The following is a 23535-nucleotide window of genomic DNA, read 5'->3' on the forward strand; positions in this document are numbered from 1 at the left end:
AAGCAGAAAGCTCCCTGCTTAAAAATTATTGCAGGAGACATTGTTTCACTGTGTCTCCACAAGGAAATTGAGTAAGACTTTACTTCTGTCAGCAGATGCAGTGAGAAGAACATTAATCACATCACTTTATGGACTACTTTGGCATTACTTACTGATCTTATTTTTTCTAAGTTGTAAGACAGGACACCATTTCTTGTGAAATGAATAATGAGGAATTACTACTTAGACAACGGAAGAGGGCAACCTGTGATGTTGGTCCTAGATAGGTGGCACTCAACATGCTTTTATGAGTAATTTCCAGCTGCATTCGCATGGAATCCCCTTATGAAATCCCCATTATCAGAGATATGGGTTGGTAAAAGAGTAACGGACACAGCTACTTATATGAGTATCAGATGTCTCCTTAAGATTGCTTGTATTGCTTATAAGGGTTTTTCTGTTTCAGGGAGAAATGAGTAAGCAAATACGCTGTAACAAATATAACCTTCTGTATTTCTCATAGATCAATATGGAAAATTTCAGTGTGAGGCTAAGCTCACTAAAATCAGTACCTCACAAGAAAATGGGTACTGCAAAGTAATAGTGTATTTGTAAGCCTCTTAGAGTAATGAAGATAAACTTACTGAAAAAGCAAAAGTTTGCACTGAATCCACAAAATCACCTGTTTTTGTGATTTGTAAAAGCCTATCAGTGACTCTCAGGAACTTGGACGGTGTAAAACTTATTAAGAGTTAATACCTCTGGGAAGTATAGGAACTTTCAATGGCAATTGCACAATGTTCAGAACTCAACCAGCCTGACTTCATCGTGGACCCTTCTACAAAGGGAGTTACACCACAGAAAACAGTATCTGGTTTTCCTCTTTTGAAATATGCAATATTAGATGGCATCAAATGAAATTCGATTCCAACAAAGTGAAATCAAATGAGCAGATGCAGCAAACAAATGGAGTAGGTAAAGAGAATTTGGCACCACAGTTTTTATCCTCAGCCCACCTCTGGCCCCAAGAGCTATGAAGAACATTGCCTGTGAACTCTGAGAAGTGCAGCGTGGCATTTGTGCCTGCTTCCCCAGGACCAACTGTCCCCTTGGTGGCAACGCTGCCAAGTTAAAAGCGTTCAGCAGGTTGCCAGTCCTGCAACCTGAACCCCTTCCCATTGCTACTGCCAGAAGGCAATCCTGCTGCTCAGAGAGGGCTCACGCTGCGCTGTGGGGCAGTGGCACTTCGGATATCCGCTGCTGGACAGCTGTACAACACTCGATCCTGGCAGTGCCCGCTCCTGTGGCCAGGAGTGAGAGCTTGTGGCCTGGGATAAAGATGCTGAGCATGCCTGGGCACTGACCCTCACAGGAGTTTCAGACGCCAGCCCAGCTCTCTACATGAAGTCATCCTCATAGACAGGGAACATGGATGGGAAGTAGATCTGACTGTGGAAATGGGATAGGCCAGAGTTCTACACAGAGTGTCAGTGGGATCCATGAGTACCAGGATGGCAACATGTCACGTCAGTGTCAGGCTGCAGCGAGCAGTATGATTTACACATACAATGGGGCTCCTGACTGGTATCAAGCATATAATTTAGAGTAAATGTTTTACATTTCTTTACTTTTCTTTAATATTTAATTTCATTTTTATAAAAAAAAAACCCCTAAAAATATAATACATGAGATTTCTAAATCAACAGGTAGAAGACAAGGAATAGAGGAAGTAGAAGTGGAGCTGAGGCTATGTTGGGAATTTGGAAGAGGGTGTGCTGAGGAGAAGAGTTGATGAAGCACAGAGGAAGAATAAGGATAATAAAATGGCTCAGGACAACATCAATGAAGAGATAAGGAGAAAGCTGGAGGACGACAGGTGAGAATTTAGTCATCTGTGAAACAGATGTGGGGAAGATGACAGTCTACAGACCAGGAGAAGGATAGGAAATTCACACTCAATGTAATGCTGCATTGACAGGATGGGAAAATCACCTGTGTAAATACCAGCTTTTAATTCACATGCTATTTATCTTGTGGCCCTAGCACAATCCCTCATCAAATTTTCTAATGAATTACAAGGTGCAAAACTTTCGTGACTTCAAACACCCTCTCACCCTTTCCAGAGTTAAGTTAGACCCTAGTATTGGTACCATCTGAAAAAGTAATTTGGCTTCCAGAGCTAGTTACAGCAGTGTGACACAAATTATTTCATCATTGTTCAGGAACAAACCAAGAATAAATTACCACAATAAATTACTGCAGACTAACAAAAAAAGCCCAACCAACCCCAAACTTGTACCAACTTTCTCTTCCATTTTAAACAATACAGATCCCTATAGTCTGATGTTGGTATATTAATGCAAGGAATATAATAATTATTTATTCAGTGAGGACTGTTGTGCACAAATCACTGGAAACATAAGATTAACCTTTGCTTACGCATGTGAACATGAGAGACAGAACTTGTTGCTCTTTACATATCATAGGTTTTTCAATAAATCCCATCTTTTTGCCAGTTTTTAAATTCAGATTATGTTCTTGAATGTTTTATCTCCACGTTCTGATCATACAAAATGAGGTTTTGAGCTCCACACATTAAAACTGCAAATACAAAAGAGACAAAAACAAACAGAGGGAACATTTAATTCTTCATCTCCCACTTTAATGCGCTCAGCCAGGTGAATACCAATAAAAAATGTAGAATAGGAGAATACCTTGCGTTGCAATGATCTTTTCTGCCTCTCAGATGCCATACCCATGAGGGACAAAGCTTATTTTTGATGCAGTGAGATCTTTTCATGCAGAGTATTTTCATTAACGTATTTCATTATAAAAAAAAGAATTTCACAAAATTCTAAATGAAAATAACCTGCCATTGATTTCCTATTGTGAGAAGAAATACATTTTGCTATCCAGGGCTGGACATCTCAGAATGTCAGGAACATAGAGCTACTCTCCTTTTTTAAAAAAACAAGGCACTTATGAATTGCTCTTTAAGTGAACAGAGTCAGTGGGAATTTGCTAGCATTTTGCCAGAAGAATGTTTTGCCTGTGGGCTAGAACTGCTATGGGCAGCACAGTGTCACTTCAATGAACTCCAGCTTACCAGGGCATGTGTGAATGATTTCTTTATGCAAGGCCCTCACAGCCAACACACTTCTGAACGAAACACTGTTTTGAGAAATTCTAGTCTTAGTCTTCTCCTCACTCCCTCCATCTATAAAAATAAAAAGTTACCTTAAAAATGTACTAGAGAAATAAAACTGCATCCAATCAAAATTTATTCACTCTCAGGCAACTGTGCTGCTATTTCTAGCTTACTGGCAGAAGATGAATTTGTGACTTAAGGGCAGAATTTTATAAGTGGCAATATAGCAAAAAAGGTACCTTTATACAGTAGGGATTTCTGTGCTCTGGAATGAGAACTTTCAGACTTCTCTATGTTGCATATCTGAACCTCATTCATGTTTACTTCACAGTTAGGGATTATTATATTTCTAAAATTCAGGTTTTTTTGAGACTGTGCATTTAAAAAAGTGATAGTACAGACTAGACACTTTTCTCAAATAAATACCTTTGCTTTAACGGCTCTGAGTGTTAGTCTAGAATATCTGATAGCCATGTAAAACTATAAATTTAAACTTCTTGATAGAGGTGCAAAAGCTTCTTCATTATCAAATCTCAATTATATCAGCATGAATAGACTTTTTTTAGTTTTGGGTTGGTTTTTTGTTTTGTTTTGTTTGTTTGTTGGTCTTGGGGTTTTTTTGTTACTGCTGTTTTTTAAATTATTCTCTGTTTTTTTAATTGCTTAAACGAAGTAAATAAGGCCTAAAAAAGTGCAATAAATATGCATGTTTATGTCTGTAAATGTAATAATAAATAATCATTACGCAGCACTTACAAAAACAGAGGAGATACGCTACACCAATTTAATGTCTTCTTCAAGGTGGAAAGAAGAAGCTTTGAATTTCCACGTGTAGGGCATTCAGAATAATCTCCTTAAATCAGCTTTTAGCAAGCAAGGAGAAAATGCTGTTGTTTATTCTGAAGTCTATCACAACACAAAGCATCAAAATCAAAGAAGCATGAGATGATTTTTTTCTTTAAATTGGATTTTTTGTAAAAGTGAAGAAGGCACCGCTGTTTCTTTAAAGACGAGACACATTTTAGCTGAATTTACAATAAAGTCTCTCAACTAATGGTGATATAATGTTCCTGCTGCTCCAAAATAGCAAAATTCAGATAATATTTAAAAATAGCAATATAAATTAAGTCTTTTCCACTAAATTGGTCTAAGTAGTTCCTGTTCAATGGTGTATGCACTGCAACATTAAAGCATATTGAAAACATTTTCTTATTGCTATTATTGATCAGTGTAGAATTGTGAATTCATTGCAGTGGCATCTGGGAACCAAATCACAGGAAAACAAAGCCATATCTGCATGCTCAAATATACATTTTGGTCCAGTCATGCTGTAATGTATGCAAATGCTTTATCAGTTTTGAACATCTAGAGCTCCTAAGGAATTCATGTTTGGGTCCAACAGGATAACCAACCACTGGCATAATGAGCAGGTGCAGAAAAGCTAGTGGGATTTCCCACATGTAGAAAATAAACTAGTCAGTTAGTAAAACATTTCAATTAATATTTTGGGGGTTGCTTTTATGATCTTGAGAAACAGTTTGCTAGATGATATATATATGGTATATATGACATACATATATATACATATATGGTATATATGACATACCATGTCATGATACACACTCATGTAATTCCATCTCTAAAATTACTGCTTGCTTTAGGAAAATCAAGCAACAACACAAAAGGGATTTTGAAACTACATCATGCTTTATATTTTTTCTAAAGTCACTATGCCACAATAAAAGCAATTTAGTAACAGAGTCCTGTCATTTCTGTTAGTCTTCAGATGGTATTTCACGGAAAAAATTCCACTGCTTCCATTAGAGTAGCTGAACTGAAGATAAATACTACAGATTACTACCCACAGAAGGAAAATAAGTCAAATTCCTGTGGAAATTTAGTTAAAATAATATGTTTCTATTTCCTTCAGATAATGATTTGCTTTGGATTTGTTAATATAAACAGGGTACTAAAATCTACTAATGATTTGCTTTCTTTAGTGGCTGTTGCATATATTAGTTGTTTTCTTTCTCATTTAAACTGATATAATTTAATAGTAAAAGCACTGATTTTTTTATTACAAACTAGATTAATTTTGTACCACTTAATTATCCTGACATTATGACAGGTTTCTTTTTCTGAGTAGTTTCTAAGGAAAATGAGAATCCGAAAGAGGCAAAAATCCAGAAACAAGCCAGCTAGCTTAGCATAAATGTTGACTGAAGGGAAATCTCCACGATCTCCAGACTAATAAATTATGATTAATTTCTTATGATGATGAAAGGGATAACAGACTTGTCTTACAACCATGAAAAAAAAAGACCACAAGAAAACCACAGGAGATATAGGAAACAATATCTGCAGCCCTCCTTCCTTTCACTGTTTCAATTGCATCAAATATGCACATCCTAAACAGAAAGCTTTGGTAAGAGGCAGCAGACTGCAGGACTTCTGGAAGAGAGCAGGTGGGACTGGGAATCTAGTCTAATGCTCTGATGAGTTCAGAGGCAGACCTTCTCAAATATAAATAATGGGGATAATGTTCCAGACTTTCTGGGGACTAATGCTCAGGAAACACTTTAAAAATGCTGTACAAGCATTGCATACTAACAGATAAGGAGAATCTTTTGGAAGATTGAAAGGCTTAGAGTTACACCCTCAGGGCTGCTTATGGATTCAGTGAAAATATTATTGGTTTACACTTGGAAAAAGCCATCTAGAATAAAAATTATCACTTCTTGAGTAAAGACTGGAAGATATGTCTCCCCAAAAGCACTGGGATTAGGGAACAGTGTTCCTGGGGGTGGCAGTATTTGAATACAAGTGCAAACCCTCACAGTGATCACAACTAGGGACTTGGCAGCAAGTGCTTCAACCCCTTTGGAACTGAAAAGAATCTGTCATGAGTCTTTCTGGAATGCTGTAGGATACATTTCTGTGGGATGGGGACATTCTGGGTCTGTTACATACAGAAAGCACATGTTCAATATATAATACAACCCTGTTTGCCCAACTCCTTGGTCTGAAACCACAGCCACTGAAGCCACCTCAAAGCTCAATAACTCAGTATATGAAGTTGCTGAGCTGTGTTAAGGGAATTAATTGGCTTCTTGAGCAGGTTTTGCAGCTTATGCAGATATCTACACTCAAAATCTTGTTACAACTCTTTATTTACTACACGGGTGTCGTTTCTGTAGACACTAATTCGCTGGTCAAATTTATAGCTAAACTATAATTCTTTAAAGAAAACGCTGACACACAATTACAATTAAAGTGTCAAAAGAGCAAAGATAGCTGTATTAGTGATGACCAGATTTACCGCAATTTTAGAAACATAGGTGCTACATAATAGGTTTAAAATGCTGGTGAAAATTGATAAAGACTCCCTAAAATTACAAAGAACTGTTGTTAGCATAATTCTTTAAACTATGAATATGTATTAACTCCAATTCCACTGAAGTGTATGAAATTTTTAATTATATGAATGTTATTCAAATTACCTTGAATAAAAACACAAATTAAAAAATAAAAGTCCAGTCTAAGGACATAAAATAATATATGCCTGCAAAACTCTCAACTTTTTATTTTTTTAAAATCTTAATTAAAAAATAGTGTCACTATTCTGCTGCTGTAAATGCTATTCTGTTATTACTATCAAGTCAGTGTATGCAGTTTCATTTACTTTTGATTAGATATGCATTGTATGAGTCAGTGCAGATCTTAAAAATCTGTTATAAAATACTGCAGTCAGAACAATAGTTAATACAAAGCAGTTGACTCCTTCTGTTGATTGAGTTTGATTACTGCGGATGGCAACCATACACGCACAGGAAGAAAATAAAACCTGCAAGAGAACTCAGGGCCCTTTAAGTCAAGGTACCGGCACAGAAGTCCTGGTGATGTTTTTCCCCCAACAGATTTCCAAAAAGGAACAAAACAAAGATAAATCCATAATGATGACATTTCTTCTTTTCCCTCTGCATGTTTCAAGAAACTTTGCTTTAGTTTCCTAGCTTGCTTGGCTGCAGTAGAGTGACTTGCATAATCAGAAAGGGGTTTTAGAGATACAAAACAAGTGTAACACTACTTTCTTTCACTTTTATCAAAGATCCTCAACACATTTGCAGTGCTCTTCCCTGTTAAGAGAATAAATTGTATAGTTGGAAACCTCTAGGTGTCAGTGAGGAACAGGCAAGGGCTCACCAGCAACAGGCAGTGTCTCAGTTTCCCAGGGATCACCCTCACCACTGGGAGGGACTCAGACACGTCTAAAGACACCCAGGTTGGGCAGTCCGGACCAACTCTGTCACTTTACACTGCCAGCTCCTGCAACTAAGAGTTTGTATTAGGACGGGTTATTAGTCTCCATTTCAGATGCTTTTATTTCAAAATTCTTTCTCCTCAACAAACATATGCTACCAGAACAGCCTGCTACCTTTGTCCTCCACTTTTCTTTCTGTACTTTCTAAAGAATGACATAATTAAGCCACATTCAGTCACATTAAGAAAAGTGTGTGTGTTTATTGGCATGCCACTCTTGAAATAGGGGTAAATGAATGCAGATGATAAAAATTATTTGCACCTGATCTTATCAGCAATAACCTACAATTGAGGCCCAGAAGATTGGCAGCAAATCTTTGTGGTCATCATGCTGGCCAAACACTGTAGGAACAAACAACAGTATGACTCTGCTTGTGCAGTTTCAGTTTCACAAGATGATGTGTGACCTAGAGCTATTGACAGACTTGAAGCATTCTAAACCTGTGTGTACATTATTTTCCTATCAGATGTGACATTAACTTAATTACTGAAGCACATTTATTGCTAGGTATATAAAAAACACAGAAAACATGAACAGTAGCAAAATCAGGCCAAATGCATGGGAAGTCAGCTCAGTTGCCTAAACACTGACACCCATTGCCACTGGAGATGTACTGAAACATCTGCACAGGGCTGGCAGAAGACAGACAATCAGTAGGTGACCTGCATTCTCCAGAGGCCACAGCTGTTGGTCTGGAGAAGACCAGGAGAATCTCAAACAGCACCAGATGCCTGTGGCTAGGCATTAAAATGAACCCTAAAAAGATACCATAGAAAAGTTTATAGACTTATGCCTCCATTTAGCAGTATTTCCACACTTGATTTAACTGTTGGTATTCTCTATAATCAAAGAATGAGACGACACCAATCTTAAATGGGACCTTTGCAAGCATATACTAAATTTTGATTGGAATAGTTAGGTGCTGTATTCACAATAAATTGTCAGTTGTACGAGTAGAACTTGTGACAAGAGATTTTACTTCAGCAGTTTTTCAGGTAACTGCCAAAACATCTAAGTACCATGTCTGTAGCAGTATGCGGCTCCTTACCTGAGCCCCCAAAATAGTTTGATGCCACACAGGCTTTGTCTGTCAATGTTTTTTAATTTAGCTACATATTTTCCTTTTGTTATATTTGAATAGTGAGCAAATTGTCTTGATCTAGTTTTGTCTGGAATCCTTGAAATCCTGATTTTGCAAGACTGCAATAGTCATAGAGATCACAGTAATATATTCTATTTTCTTTCCATTCAAAAATGATGAAGAAATGGATATCAAAGGGTGGCAACAAGAAACACAGCTTCTTCTGAAACCGCTACAAAAATACAAGATACTAAGGATTAAGAGGAAAATATTTTTAAAGGGCTTACGGCTTTTTATATCAGGTTAATTTTACTTAAATTAAGCTTCAGAGAGTTCTTTTTCCAGCCTTTCCACACTGGTGCCATATCTATCCAAATGTAAACACATTTCTCTTTGTAAATTAAGGCATTTATGGTGGAAAGACTAAAGATTTTCTAATTATACTGCTATTAGTACTCAAAAACGATGTGGGACATTTCCTCGAGGCAGTCCATTGGAACACAGAGAGATGGGCCTGATTTTCCGCAAAGGAAAAAACATTTAAGGATTATAATGGAATCTCTCACAATGGTCAAACAAGCCCAGAACATGGTCTGGATGAAAAGCTTTAAATTTAATTCCATTTCAGTTGTAATGACAGTATCTTGAAAGTATTCAGCAAGGACTCTAATCAAACAGGGAATATTCCAGCAAAGGAATAGCATCCTGTCTGCCTTCTTTTTCCCAGGAATAGCAGTTTGGTGCTATAGTACTCTATTTCTCTAGTCATTGCACTGGGGACATGGATCTAAAGCTTTCACTTGTCATCCATGTTTTATGATGGAGGAGATCTCTGTCCTTTAATGATTTTTTCATAAACTCACTGTCCAGGGCAGAACTAAGCCCTGTATGACCTGACTGTGGTTAACCAGAAGTTGGTCACCACTTTCCCCCAAGGCTCATTTAGGGTCACTCCTATACCTCCCATTTCCATTTCCCTTTTTAAGCCAGATTGCTCAATGACACAATACATTCTCGTGGACCATGTTTTTGAAAACTTAGAACAGGAGATAAAAGGAACATGTATTGACTAGAGAATGAGACCAAAAAGAAACTGTTCTATAAATTCCAGGAGATGATATTGTAGAGCACTCAAGTGAAAGGGTTTCAGAAACTTTTGTTTTGATGGAAACTCAAAACTTTTCACAGAAGATTAGCATTTCTTGAAACCAAAACCAAAAATAAGCTACCAACTCCAAAACCTTTAATCAAAAATACATTTTTCTGTCAAAAAAAAAAAAAAAAAGAAAAAAAATTTAGCAGAAAGGGTGGTATGCAATTTAATTAGTTTTCATCTATCCTAACATTAATTATATTGTCTATGATGCAATTGCCAGGACACAGATATCTCCTTATGTTGATTCCTCAGAAAACATATGTTAAAATACTTCTGTCATGAAGTGAGTTGTGGCTGGATTAGATGGATATAAGCTCTCCCCTCACCACCCTTTGCTCCACCCTCCATGCATCAGTTTACCAGGCATTGCAGTGGTTTCTGCTAACAGGCTCTGACACTGACTGAGGAAATGAATGATCTGGATGAAAAGAGTCTCAGGGGTTCTTATAATGAAGATTTATCAATTCCCCTACTGTTTGCAGCCAAAGAGGGCAGCACACTTCTTTAACATCAAATCAATCTGTGAGTTACTGGATGAACTGTCACCTTTATCCCAGACACAGTGAGGGAGCTCAACTCAGAGGTGAAGTTAAGCAAAATCCAGTTTATCTGAAATGTTACAAGATTCAGAACTGTATGTAAATTTCCATATTTCTGTCTCTTCTGTTTTCTTCTGAAGCTGAACAAAGATCTTTACGATCTTTAAAACAGTACAATCACCTGACAACTCTTCATTAATTTCTGATTACTATGTATTCCAATATAATGTCAGAGCCCTAATTTTTTTTTTTTTTTAATCACCAAGCTAGATATATTCTCGAGTTTCATCTTTTTAAAAATAATGCTGGTGTTTTAAGCAGAACATTTCAGACATACCTCCTCAGCTGGTTACATTAACTCAAGCTCAGCATGGTTTCAACTGCCTCATGCATGTTTTCTGTGGTGTAAAGATGTGCATAAGGCCTCTCAGAAGAATTGCTGCAATTATTTCCTCAGATCTTTGGCCACATTCCCATTTCAATCAAATTAGCAGCTGCTCCTCTTCATTCTTCTACCTCTACAAGAGCTGCTAAATTGTCTTGCTTCCAGATCCTTATGTCAGTAAAAACAGAGAAAGACAGAAAGGGGGAGAGACAAACAAATACAAAAAAGTGAAGGGATCTCCTCTTACAGGTACAGCTGGAGTATGTAAAAAGGATAAAACATTTAACTGACAGTACAGACATGGTCACTGGTTTTGTATGGTTTCTAAGCGATGACAGCTACTCTTGACTGTGATGCCTCTTGTACTCTGATTCTCGAGCACTACTGACACAGATTAACAATGAGACCACAAGTTTGAGCAAGGACTGGCTCTCATTCTCTTAGGCACACATTGCAGGCTTGTGTTGATTGCAGGCATTAGGCTGACCGAAGCTTATGATGAGACAATTTCATATAAAGCTAACAAGGTTTGCTTCTGGTTCATCCACTGACTTTCAATTTCTGACTTACTCCTTTGCACTTGATCCCACAAAGTACAGATTTTTCAGACTATGTTCTTCAAGACACCTATTATTTCCTAGAAGAGCTGGTGACTAAAACCACTTGCTACATCATCACTACACTGTTGACAACTCTGAGGTTCATCTTGCTTAACTGGCACATGCTCTTTAAGAAAACTACAACTCACAGGGCCAAATTATCTGCTGCTTATTGCTAACGGCTCATTTGCAGCTAACACATGAGAGAATGCAAGCCTGCATTGCCTCTTCAAGCTATTGCTCGAAAGAGGTTAGGTGCCTGAAGTACTGGAATGCAGGAAAATTGTCTTTTAATTACTAATTGCAGCAACAATTGCTGATTGTGACTAAGGATATCAACCATTTTCCATAAGAAGGTGTCTTGCTTTCATTTTGACAGGACCACAAGAAGGTATTTCTGTTTTAATTAGAATTACGTATGACTTTAGCCATGTAAACTGAAGCCACATAGCCTAGAAAAAAATAACATTACTCATGTAAAAATTCTGAAGATCCCTTATTTGAACTACTGAAAACACACACAGTTTAAGAGCAGAGGAGAAATACTGAATGCTGCTGAGATCCTAAAGGCAAGTAACATAAATTACAGCACTTCCTGAAGAAGGCAGTGACACATGGACGAAACAGGGAATCCATAAAGGGGCAAATTTTGTGGTCAGTTATTATAGAAACAATCTCTCCAGCACTTCCAGTTCTCCTGAAAGAAACCAATCTAAATGTAAAGCGTTTAAATTAAGGTACTTTGATTCAAAAGGGTGCTCTGTGTTCACAGGCAGTCTATTGAGTTCTTTGAAGTAATGTCTCCTTCATAGCCTTAACTCCCATATGTTGGTCAGCATATAAATCCATACCTTAAATTGGGCTGTGAGCAAATGTGGATAACAGATATGGGTTGCTGCTAATATTTGTATTAATCTCCTTAGCAGAAGGATATTCTGAGAAACACTTGAAATTTTCAAACTCTTGAAAGAGAGTATGACAAGAGATGAGCGTGTGTGGGAGAAAAATAGGTTCTTGAACCCCTAACTGTGACTCCCACACTGTTGCAACTGTCTATGGTGATAGCATTTATAATACCTCATCCCTTCAAGGCCAACACCTCTTCAGTGTGGTTAAGTATTAAACTTATTTTTTATTGCCACAGAGTAGTACACACTTTAGAGAATCTGACTGTGTTTGTGGATTCAGAAAGCAAGCAGTGTATTCAGGGGGCAGTTTGGTTGCAAAACCAATATGAAGTTCATTTATGCTAATACAGTCCCCTACAGTTCTACAATAAAGTGTGTGCCCATTTGCAGTCATGCTACTGTTGACATCCTAATTGTCAGGGCACCCATTGAAAAACCAAACATGCCTGCAAAATGGCACAATTCACCTTGCTCACTAACAGAGCACAATAGAAATTTTTACTTACTTATTAACGCTTAGCTGAAGCAGGCTTTGAGGATATTTCACCTAGCTTTTATCCAGGTGATGAACCACTAGTATAAAGCAGTGGATACTCATCTCACACTGACTTCTATGAAAGTACTCCTGGAATGATTCAAATTCCCTACAATGCAGGATGAGACCCACACTCCAATTTTTGGATCCACCAAATTAAAAATCCAGAAAGAATGTACATAAACTGAACAATCTTTCACCAACAAACCAAGATAATTATTATTGTGTCACTATGTGTAAAGAAACTATCAATTAAAAAACTAGCAATGCAAGAATAGTAGTTTAAGTTTTCAAACCAATACAATCTCCAAAAATAGTACAATACTTGACAAAATAGAGGAGATTACACAGCTGTAGCATATATTTTTGACTAATTTAGTATTCATTTCTTAAACTACTTTCTCTGTCCTAAGAAATGAAAACTGTATTAGTGTAAATACTGTATCTGACTTGAAAGAGCCACATATTATTGCATGCTACATACATTCCTTCACTTCAATTTTAAACTACCCTTCAGAGCTGCTTTGGGATAAACTCATATCTTTAATAACTAACTTAATACACAGATATTTTATTATCCCTTCAGGAAAACAAGTAAACTCCATTCCAGAGAAATAAATCTGACATGATATAAAAAAAAAAAAGAAAGAAATCCTGTCAAAGATGTGAATAAAAATAGGATGAGTATGGTTTAAGTCACAATTTCATTAATTTATCTTGCTCCTCCACTGCTCAGCAACAGAACTATTATTTTATAGCTCCCACATATGTGCAATGAGGACTTCTGTTCTGTGCCATTACTCATGCACATAGGCACTGTTTCTCTCTGACACACGTTGATGCACCTTTCCTCAGCTTCCTTACCAGATACACCTGCTAAGCCATAGCTGTGTTGACAGGCACAACAGGCAAACACTGTGCTGCAATAACAAATCAGCTGGCATTGAGGACAACACAGGAATTTGACAGTTAAAGCCCAAGTCAAGCTTGGTCCTGGAGACTGAATGCCAGGTCTTAGTGGCTGGAGTACACTAGATGAAACACCTGGGACACATCTTTCCAGTTCCACACCAGAGAAAACCATTTAAGAAGCTGCAGTACTGTTCATGGTACAAACCAAACAACAGCCAGTGGGGAAAATGTTCAAAACAACTGAACTCAAACGTTAACATAGACATGCTCTGTGAAACTATGCTTCAGGTGCAACAGGAGGGCTACAGCAAAAGCAGATGAGATGGGTTGTCCCAAACAAGAACAGGCTATTCTGCACAGATAGATCAAGAGGGAGGTCTAGCTCCGGGGCATGCAGCAGAATAGCCTTAGTGGCATGGCAGAATAGGCAGGCAGATATTAGAAAGTATTTCTATGGGTCTACACAGCTCACAGTTTCTTTCCTGATCCTTAGCAGAAGCATCCTCCCTGCTGAGGAGAACAGCCCTCCTAAAATAAGCATGTTAAGCAAAATTAAACCCTCAAGACTTACCTCTACAGACAGGAAAATCGGTAATGAGAAAGAAGAAATCTGATTTTCATCTGTCTATACTCACACTTGCATTTTATAAAACCTTTTGACCATCTCTCTATAGCTCAGAAGAGGTCAGCAATGATTCACTCTTCCCTGATTCCGAAATCAAAGCTTCCCTCAGGAAGCCTGAGGGAATACATTCCCCTTGGTGGAGTGTGAATATAACACACTGTAGTGGTATTCCCTATCCTCACTACATTGGTCTGTAGGACATAACCAAAATGAAACAGATTTTAAACAGAAGGAGGACACAGCTGGTGTATTACCTCTGTAATTTTAAAGTACCTATTTTTATCCATTTTCTGTTGTGCACTAATCAAACTTCTGTGGAAACCAATTACTGAAGCTAGAGTGATTTTGCTGTGTCCACAGAATACACTGAAATATTAGTATGCTACAGACGTAAACATACAGGTGTAGGGATTGTTTCCCCTCTTCCATGGCAGAGGTTGTGTGCCCAAAGTTAAACACTTTTGGGGATACTGTACTTATTAGGGATACTTCTGAGAGGCACCACTTTTGGAAGCGTGGCACAGAATTCAGAACTTGAGCTACTGACGAATATTGCATCTCTCTACTGTCTTTAATTTTACTCATTTTACTCACTTACTGTACTACCTTAAATTTTAAATGAAGGTATTTACATTAAAAGTTCAAAGGCAAGTTGGCTTTAGTCAACTACCTACATGATGTAAAAGAGAAAGAAATCTTATACTGGGCTCGGGACTGAAATCTTTGGTGAGGAATGGATGAGCTTTCACAGCAGATGTTGATAGTAAGATATGGAGCTGAAAAACTGCTTTCCTGCTCTTCCCCCTTCCTGTCAGAGCAGCAGCACCACCGAGTTTAAGCTGCACACATCTGGAGTACCACTCACTGGTGGCACTCATTCCTGTGCAAATTAACCTTAAAATGTATCCAACCTTACCATCAACAGCTCATAATAAAGAACAATTATACTTACGTGGTACATAGACATTAAAAATAACCAGAAAAAGGAGTAGTATATTCACTAATGTACTGCTCTCAAGATTTTTGTTCCATGCCACGTAGCTTGTGAAGGAGTACATTAAGACACTGTAACTGAAATGTGTAATTTGGAAGTCTTTAAAGTGTTTTCTGACAGAAGTTGAAAACATAAAAAAGAGATGAGTGAGAAAATCTGTTCTGAACTGAGAAGAGACTTGAAAGGGGTGAGAACATGGAGTAGGGATGTGGAATTTGTTTAGGCTAAAGATTTAAAACTTCTGGAATTTGTACCTTGCATAATGAGAGGGATCTTGTGACACCACTGCAGAAATACTTGATCAGGCTCAAAAAACCCTGGGAAGACAATGAGCATTTACAAGAGATGACATAAGGAGCTCAGTATCGAACAATTTAAAATGAGCCAAAAGCTTATTTGACATGCTTTCAATTTTTTAATTTTTTAGGAACAGAAGGTAAAAGATAGCATGACTAGTAGTAAATTATAAATATATCCATAAACTATGACATCTGAACTGGAAGGCATTGCAAAGCTTGACACACTCGTTGTGGTAGAGCTAGGATCTTTTGGCAACCTTTATAAAAAAACTGACAGAAGTGGCACCTGAAATGAATATATGGTTGCATATAGACATTTAGTAATACCAGTCATGTTGAGAGGATGGTGAAGTTATATCTCTTTGGAAAGGGAGGAGGGCGAGTGTGAGTTGGAGCAAAGCATTTCAGAATTTTTCAAGTATCCAGAACATATCTGGGAGGAACATATATGAAGAAAATAATGGATATGGGAAATATATAAAAGCTGTCTGGAATTAGACAGATGAAAGCCATAAATCCAGAGGTTTCTTTTAGAGTTTTGAAAGTAGCAATTTCCCAAAGAGAAGACACGTGGCAGTACCAATTCAGAAATATCCAGCCACTGAGCAGGAGCTAGCTACAAGTTCCAGAAGACTACATCCTATTAATAATTTTGGCTTTAAGCTGTGGCTATTCAACTGAAATAGAAGAGGAGAAAAAAGAGGCATACGGGTGGATCAAGAATGGCTAAAAACTGTCAGTGTCAGGTTGCTGTGGAAAAAATGTCAAACATGACCTTGAGTTTTAATAGATGAAATATTTCCAATATAGACAAGGCATTATTAGCAGCACTGTCTGGAAACTACATCCTGTATACCATGCACTACTTTGGCCATTGTTCAAGAAAGAGAAATCAATGTGAAGCAAAAAAACCCAACTGAATGAACAAGTTGCGGTAGTGGATTCAACATAAGATGAAACTGAAAGAGGTTTGTTTGTTTGGCCCATCAAAGCAACAGCTAGAAGCTTTTTAAGTTCGTTTTTTTTAAAAACATGAGTGAGATAATCATGCAGAAGATATATTTAACCAGTATTCAATCTTATCACATGCTATACAAACTGTGTGATCATAAACTACCTTTGAAAATTAAGGCTGAAAATGAGATTTCTAATCAAAGTTGAAAACACTCAATGAGAGTGAGAGGTGGAAAAAAAAAAAGGAAGCCATTTCCAAATGGAGTTTATAAACAAGAAATCTTCCAATGGTCATATGCCAGGAGCTGGTGATAAGACTCAACAACCCAGCAGTATGTAAATAATGGGCTCATACAGCCAAACCAAAGCAAGATGAGGAAAAAGCAGCTCTAGTTGACTCCAAATGGAAATTCCTATAGCCAATTAAATGCAATGGGAAAATACCAGTATTTTTTATCCTACTTTTAGTCAATAAAATTATTCCCTTTATTCTTTGGTTACTTAATAATTTCTAAAAGCCTTTAAGATTTTGTTTGGTTTCAAAACATTCTTTCAAAATGAAAAGCTGAAACATTTATTGAACTACTGAAATTGTATGATTCATCTTTTCTAAGGTGTCTACCCTTTTCAAAGAGTATTTCAGCCAAATCTATTTGAGGATTCAACACAAATTCATAAATTGTTTCCATGGGGGCACAATCACCACAAAAAAGAGAAGCTAAAAATAATTTACACAAATCCAGTCTTCAAGGACATTAAGTAAAAATATAGTTGTGGTCAGAGGCTTGGACTATTTTTTGAGGATTTAAATATCCCAAAAGGTGCCTCATTTTAATTCTCACATTGAATTTTTATTTTTATCTTGACAAGAATTGTGACTTGAAGAGTAACTTAATCAACATTAAATAGGGTATTTTAATATTAAAAAAACTGTCTGTTCTTAATGGACGTCATGTCTCATCACCAGCTGTTTAGGGATATATTTGATTCATCTGGCTGCAGAATAGCCATCTACTTTATACATTCGTATGCAACATCCACTCATATCATTTATGGTACATTTACCAATAAAATTTAACTAATCTTCTAAAACTGATGCTATACATAATTGAACACTAATAACCCTTCTTCTATGCCCACAGAAGTGGCTGAAGGATTATGAGCACATGTGTGTGATGAGCTGTGGACTCTCAAGTCTTCAGTGTAGCAGGGATTTCAATAAAGCTCTTGAAAATATCACACAGAGAAAACAGGACTATATTTAGAGATGTTTGCCACCTTTCTTCCTCCTTTTGAACACAGCGATTACACGAGAACTCAGGGAAGAAGAGCACTAGATAAAAGTATTTCTGTTTATTTGGTAACAGGGCCTGAATGTACTGTAATATATTCCTCCCTATCAAATTGTACCACAAAATCCCATTCTTAAATAAACTTCAATTATTTCAAGTAGACTTGGTGTTTCCCAAGTACAAAGTTAGATGCTGTCCAACTATATCAAGTACTTGATAAATGCCAGTGAAACTAAATTAAACACAGACACAGATTTCATTTAATAGCTACAGCTGAATGACCTCTTCAATCCAGTGTATTTAAAACAAATGTGGGTTTGTTTTGTTTTTTTTTTTCTTCTCCCCAGTTTATTATATTTCAAAATGTACCTTCTGCAAATTTATTCCAGAACTAAAATTTGAGTTTTGGAAGAAACTCAACTGAAAAAAGAAGTTAAATGAGAAATGGAAGCATTTTTCTAGTAATTGAAGTTATTTTTTATTTAGTTTCATTGAGCTAAGTACAGTCAGTAATACACAAAAGTCTCTGTCTCTGAAGAGTGGAGGGCCCCCCCAAAAAAAGTAAATAGGTTTTTCAATCACTATTCTTGTGGATTATTCTTTTTGATATTCGAAGTAAAGTTGATGGATTAACAAATGGTCTGTTTCCAAAAGAAAGATATCTCTGTATTCCTAACAAATATAATTACCTGATTTTATGTTTATTTATTTGCCTACATTCCTTTCTCAGAGTAATACAGATGCCAGCTTCTGCTGAGTTGTCCGTAAGTACAAAATGCTTGTCCAAGACAGAATAGATATGATTTAGTTTCTGTAATGGTTACTTTAGAGTACACTCATAAAACAGAGCTTTACATTCAACTCTATTCAGATTTATATTTTAGGATAAATGTTAGAAAATATTTGCACTGGATACACATCTTCTAGTCTGGACAAGAATTAAAAAAATGCAATAACTGTAACATGCAGATGTTCTCTTTTAATAACATCTGTAATAAAATGACAATTCCAGAAGACTGAATAAAAATATTTCACCTGATAAAGAAGTGGAGGATAAGTAAAGCAGAAGAAGTAAACTGCAAGAGAGTAGGTTTAGACCAGATAATGACAAGAAATTCTTTACTGTGAGTGTGTTGAGGCACTAGAACAGGTTGCCCAGGGAACCTGCAGATGCCCCATCCCTGGAAGTGTTCAAGGTGAGGTTGGATGGGGCTTTGAGCCTCATCATTGCTAGAGGAGAAGAGGTCAAGCACGTAGTTCTCATTTTGAGATTTACAGATTGGGTGCAGTGAAACAGAGACTCTTGTGGAGCTCTATATTGTGGATAACAGCACGGTAGGAACACCTAGAAATGCCATCCCCACAAACCAGAAGGAACATTTCTCATTACAAAGGATGAGGAATCACAGCAAGAAAATAAAAGGTAAAAAGCACTCTCCACATCTTGATGACTTTCAAGCTTCACCACATCTTCCTCTAATGTAAGTTACATCATTGACAACATTATGGGCTATCCACTCCAGTGGATAGAATTTGATGCCATTTGATGCAGGACTTTAGAAGCAATTTTGATGCGCATTAGGGAAATTCAGTTTTCTTGAAAGGTGTGGAGATTTAAGGGTTAGTGAAACAAGCTGGAAATTTTTGGTCACTTCCACCTGCTAGCACAGTTACTTTGTCAATGACCGTGTGTCATGGGTTGACTCTAGCTTCATGCCAGGCACCCACAAAGGCTGCTCACTCACTCCTCTGCAGCTGGACAGAGGAGAGAAAATTTAACGAGGTGTTCATGGTTTGATATAAGGAGTGGGAGAGATTGCTCATCAAATAGCAGCACGGGCAAAACAGGCTCAGCTTAGAGATACGAAGCAAATTTATTGCTAACAAAATCAGAGCAGGATAATGAGAAGTAAAATAAGCCCTTAAAAACACTTTCCACCCCTCCTTCCCAGCTCTATCTCCTACCCCAGCAGCACAAGGAGACATGGAATGGGGGTTATGGTCACCCATAGGTTTGTCCCACTGCTCAGGGAGAGGAGTCCTTCCCCTGCTGCACCATGGGATCCGTCCTGTGGGAGACAGTACTCCATAACCTTCTCTGATGTGAGTCCATCTCATGAGCAGCAGCTCGTGAACTGCTGCAATGTGGGTCCACCCCACGGGCAACAGTCGCCCTCAACGTGCTGCAGCGTGGGTCACTCTTCCACGGGGTGCAGTCCTTCAAGGACAGGCTGCTCCAGCCTGGAAGCAGGGCCCCTCTCTCCACGGGTCTCCCACAGGATCACAGCCGCCTCTCAGGCATCCACCTGCTCTAGCATTGGCTCCTCCTCCACAGGCTGCGGGTGGATCTCTGCATCCCCATGGCCCTCCACGGGCTGCAGGGGCACAGCTGCTTCGCCATGGTCATCACCACGGCCTGCAGAGGAATCTTGGCTCCGGTTCCTGGAGCACCTCCTGCTGCTCCTTCTCCACTGACCTTGGTGTCTGCAGAGTTGTTCCTCTCACATGTTCCCACCCCGCTCTTCTCTGGCTGGAATTAAAACTACGCCACAACCTTTGTTTTGATTTCTTCTTTAATCTGTTATCACAAAGGCGTTACCACCATTTCTGATGAGCCAGACCTTGGCCAGTGGCAGGTCCACCTTTGGAGCCATCAGGGATTGGCTCTGCCAGACACAGTGAAAGCTTCTAGCAGCTTCTCACAGAAGCCACCCCTGTGGCCCCCTGCTACCAAAAACCAGGCCATGCAAACCCAATACACCGTGAAGTTTTCCTTTCATTCCTTGAAGAGAGCATCTTGAGTCCACGCAAGTTTGTATGTTCTTAAGTTGGTTTTGACAACATAATTTGGACTTTGTGTAAATACACACATTTTCCAGATAACTTTTTAAGGGTCTGGGTCTCAGACATCCTAAACATTATCATGTTATCCCTAAACCATATATAGTTTCATTACCTCCTTGATCTGAGTGGCTTGTGAGCTACATTTCTCCACTCTGTTGTTGCTGTGCTATGATTATCTGACTCAGTCCTCTTTCTCGGGCTCAGCATACAACCAACCTCAGCATACAAGTACAGTTAAGGAGTTTCTGGTTTTGCATTAATCAGTATAAAATGCTTTGCTGTGTAGTACCTGAGTTTTCAAAGCCCTTAAAGAAAATTAAGCTGCTCTGAAGTTGGCTTTGTTCCTTAGTGCTGTGTAGAAATCTCTGTGTGCCCTACCACAGCTCTGAAGGGCCAGATGAAGTGCTGGGGACGGGAAAACAAGTTCATTCTGATTTGGGATAAAGGGTGTTTCTTTTTTGTTCCTTTTTAAAAGTTAGATGCTATTTTAAGACCTAAGAAAGACTGTATGTCATTCATTAACAAAAATTATTTGCTTCCTTTTTAGCTCCTTCTCTCCTCCTGACTATTCTTAGACTTTCTAAACCCTATATTTTCTTGCTATTTCAGCAGCATAGTCAGCTATATTAATGATTTATATATTATTTATATTATTATTTCTTACAATAATTATTGATATTATTCTAAGTTGGCCCAAGGTACAGCATTACAAGGAAGAGTGTGATGCAGGTGCCTCCCAGACACTCTGGCCTCTGGAGCTGCAATGAGAGAGTGAGCTTCCTGTGGAGCAGCTCTTGCCTTTGTCCTTATATATATCCAGGGCAGAGAGTTTGATTGGGTAACCAAACCATTCTCAAAAACATATATTTTCTATAGCCTTAGCAGAAGGCCCATCCTCTCAGATGCTTGAATTAAGCAACTGAAATATCCAAGTAAATTTGTGGCCTGAAAAAAAGTATCTCTGGGCTGTTCATATTTATTTTTAATAAACCCTGAAAAATTGGTCAATTTCCAGGGAACTGGGGGTGAACCAAAGAGAAGAGAAAACCTGACAAAGGTAATTGCAGGCTGGAAGGGCTCTTAAGGTCACATACCTCTCCCCCCAAACCTGACTGGATGACTGATACAGTCTTCAATAAATCTAGTATGGAAATAAGGAAATATTACTTAGAATCATTTCACTGAAATTACACCTGGACAGCTCTACTACATATTACCCTAATAAATTTATCGGCTCAGTTGACAGAAGTAGCTATATTGATGCATTAGGATCAGCTATATTAGCCTATACGCTGCTCAAGTAACTCACAACATTGTAACTGCTAAAAAAATCATTGTACAACCACCACAATCATATTAAGGAATTAACTGTCAGACTTAGAAACAAATTATGGTCTAATCAGTCTGATCCTGCAGGAGCTGGTTTCTGCCCCGTGTTGTTCATCAAATGATGTACACAAACATGCCATCATAAATGGATGTGCACCTTATTTCTGAGGCGGGGTGTTCAGGTGACCCATTGTTTGGGGCCACCAATGACAGTTCTTCTGAATCCATCTTTATGTTTTCTGCTGAAAGGCTCAACGCAGCTTCTTACTTTTTATTCATTTAAGATAGATGACCTCAAAAAAGGTTAACATCTCACTAGTAACTCAAAGACTGGAAAACACAAGTTACATCATCCATCTTCATCGAAGTTCACACTAAAGAGCCTATCAAAAGCAGGTTTAGATATCTGTTACAGAATTGACCTGTAACTTCTGACACCAGTCAGTTCTTCAGAGACAAAGGCATAAAAAGATCATAAGACTGAAAGCTAAAGAGAGGATGAAAACTGGAAATTATGTGAAAGTTCTTTTCTCCAGAAGGTTGAAGTAAGACAGAACTGAATAAATGGACAAAGGAAGGTTCTATTTCTATCATGAATTATGAGACTTAGTAATGATATGAGGTCATGTGTCTATTGCCTGAATTACAAAAGACTTTCATGACCCACTGCCCAGCTTTAGCATCTTTGAAACTGTGAAATGAATGGAAACTCACTCACTTCCAGTCCTGGGTGAAAAAAAATTACAATGTGTGCTTTAGTGGAGACTAAAACTGCATGAGATTTGCAGGCCCTTGACTATAACCCCCTGTAATCTGAAAGAAAACAGCTCTTTCAAATAGTGTTGCCTTTACCATCCAAACTGGCACCTTATCCAAACACCATTTGAAAACAATTCAGATTATCAGATCACCTCTCAGTCCTTTTGTACCTTTTTGTACCTTTAGGACCACTCTAAAATATTCAGCACTGAGTTGTAGTTAAAATTAATTTAACAACTGAAATATCACACTCAGAACTCTTTGTAGTAAGGGAGAAGGTGGTGGTTTCTTTTACACGGCAAGGCTTTTACCCAGCCCCAGACTGCTTCTGCACCTTATCAGAAGCTAATTACTCAGTACTCTGAAGCTCATTATTTCAAACTATCAATGAACTCATCAATCATCAAATGTAAGAAAGGCATAATCACAAGAATTTATGGTTGGAGGAATTCTTTGTTTCCTACAAACAGCCAAGCACTCAAACACTAATCATTTAGGCAGAAATAAAATATCTGGCACATTGCAGTGTTTGTATTGCACTGATTAAATCCAAACAGTTCTATAATACATTAATTAAATGGCAGAACCTGCATTTACGAAAAGTACTGTAACTACTTAATAGCTCTCAAGACCTATGTCTTTATCTGTATTTATATTTAAAGACTCCACACAGATGAACTCTAGTCCAGGTTTCCAATTTTCCTTCTCAGAACTTTTAAAATAATAATTATTAATGAATTATTAATTATTCTCAAGTAAAGAAACACCAGAAACTTTTTGCCTCCTCCCTAACCCTGGCTAGCAGTTATCACAATATCCTGATCATGAAACCAGAAAAAATACTCCCCCCAAGTTTAGCCAGGGTTCAAGGTAACA

General features: G+C 37.9%; 1 protein-coding gene across 2 annotated transcripts in view; it reads right to left on the minus strand.

The window, feature by feature from the left end:
* The window catches only part of KCNQ5 (potassium voltage-gated channel subfamily Q member 5), a 282302-nt gene that overhangs the window by 178176 nt on the left and 80591 nt on the right, over positions 1–23535 (minus strand). The window lies entirely within an intron of this gene.

This window comes from Corvus cornix, chromosome 3, assembly GCF_000738735.6.
Source record: "Corvus cornix cornix isolate S_Up_H32 chromosome 3, ASM73873v5, whole genome shotgun sequence".
Classification (NCBI taxonomy): domain Eukaryota; kingdom Metazoa; phylum Chordata; class Aves; order Passeriformes; family Corvidae; genus Corvus; species Corvus cornix.